We start from the raw sequence: 2,305 nt of genomic DNA on the forward strand, positions 1-2,305 counted from the left end.
CCTACTGGGGATGTGCTCGCAACCAAGGTACATGCCCTTGACTGGAATCGAACCTGGGACCCTTCAGTCTGCAGGCCAATGCTCTATCCACTGAGCCAAACCGGTTAGGCCAGGAAGTAACAGTTTGATTCCCAGTCGGGGCACATGCCCTGATTGTGGGCTCAATCCCCAGAGGAGGGCATGCAGGAGGCAGCCAATCAAAGATTCTCTCTCATCATTGACGTTTCTAGCTATCTCTCCCTCTCCCTTCCTCTCTGAAATCAATTAAAAAAAAAAACAAAACTGCCTGGTCAACCTGCAGAATCATGAAAAATGACACTTTCTGATGTTTTGAAGTCTTAGGTGGCTTGCTATGCAGCAGGGGATAGTGGAAAAATAGAAAACAGTGATGGAGAAAGGACAGAGGAAACTTAAACCTGAGACCCATATTTTTTCCCAAAGGAAACAGGAGTGGGTTTGTTTTTAGGTAGCAGTAATTTCACAAGGAGTTGAAGGAGGTCGCCAGGGAGGAGATGTGGTTCAAGTTTGATGTGTTTGTGGGACTCCCAAGAGATTTAGTCGCGATCCGATTCCCGATCAGGGTCAATGTCCAGGTTGCGGGCTCCATCCCCAGTGTGGGGCCTGCAGGAGGCAACTAATCAATGATTCTCTCTCATCATTGATGTTTCTATCTCTCTCTCTCCCTCTCCCTTCACCTCTCTGAAAATATTAAATAAATAAATAAACACACAAACTTTTTTTTTTTAAAAAAGAGCAAAGGTGAAAAAATTAGCCTTGAAAAGAAGGGAAATTTCAGAGGCGGCTGGGAGAAGAGCAAGCCGACCTACTTATACCTGGGTTGGTCTAGTTTCTGTTGCTGGGAAGTGAGCAGCGATGGGCCACATGAAGTGCAATGTGTTCACATCGTCGCCTGGTCTATATTTACTTCCCCGTAACCAGAGAGGCTGCGTGGTCCAGCGATGTGAGCCCTGAAACCCGACCTGTTGCTCTGGATTTCATTCCTGGCCATGGAATGTTTTTTCGTGGAAGGGTCATGCTTGTATCACAGCAACCGTGCTCCGTCTCCGTGGCTGACTTCAGAGATTTGGAACACGCGGGACAGATCATTCCAGCTCGTTAATGACCTTGGAACCCTGGGAAGATTTTTGTGAACACGACAACAGCCTTGATAATGTGTGGTAAACTGGGCGAATTACAGTGATTGATCTCATGCTTGATCGCATCAAAACAGTAGGTGAGAGGGCAAGTAGGAAAAGTACAGCTGTGACTCTGGGAGGTGGGCCCACACCATGCAATACCCAGATCGTGTATCATAGAAAGGTACACTTGAAACCCATATGGCCCTCTTAATCAATGTCACCCCAATAAATTTAAGAAAGTAGAAAAAATAATAAAAGTTCAACTGGACAGTTACAATAGATCAGAAAGGAAAAATGGCAACTGTGACAAAAAATTTGAACACTATTTAGCCTCCATAGTAATTACAGAAATGTAAATTTGAAAAACGAGCCCTGGCCGGTTTGGCTCAGTGGATAGAGCATCAGCCTGCGGACTGAAGGGTCCCGGGTTTGATTCCGGTCCAGGGCATGTACCTCGATGCAGGACCCTGGCCCTGGTTGGGGCATGCAGGAGGCAACCAATGGACGTGTCTTTCTTGCATCGGTGTGTCTCTCTGTCCCTCTTCCTTCCACTCTAAAAACCAATGGAAAAAATATCCTTGGGTGAGGATTTAAAAAAAAAAACTGAAAAGAAAAATGAGGCACCATCTATTAAATAATCCAAAGCAAAGTCAAATTATTAAGTCTACGCAGGGTAGACATTAGGAAAACAGCAATGCAGAATGCCCAGGGAATATTACACTGGTTCAGTTTTTTGAAAAAACTACGAACATTTATTGAGCATTTCTTCCAGATCAAGCACTGCTGTAATGTGCATCCATCCGATCTTCATTTCACTATTATCATTTCCAAATAAGCAAAGTGGGGCAAAGTGTGGTTAAAGAAAATTGCCCAAGGCCATGAAGAAAGTAAGTGGCCAAGCTGTGATTCAAAACCAGCTGGACTAGATTACAAAGTCCTGCTCTTCTCTCTCTCTCTCTCTCTCTTTCTCTCTCTTTCTGTGTGTGTGTGTGTGTGTGTGTTTTAATATATTTTTATCAACTTCAGAGAGGAAGGGAGAGGGAGAGAGAGACAGAAACATCAATGATGAGAGAGAATCATTGATTGGCTGCCTCCTGCACACCCCACACAGGGGATCAAACCCGCAACCCGGGCATGTGCCCTGACCAGGAATAGAACCGTGACCT

Source organism: Myotis brandtii, unplaced genomic scaffold, assembly GCF_000412655.1.
Source record: "Myotis brandtii unplaced genomic scaffold, ASM41265v1 scaffold561, whole genome shotgun sequence".
Lineage (NCBI taxonomy): Eukaryota > Metazoa > Chordata > Mammalia > Chiroptera > Vespertilionidae > Myotis > Myotis brandtii.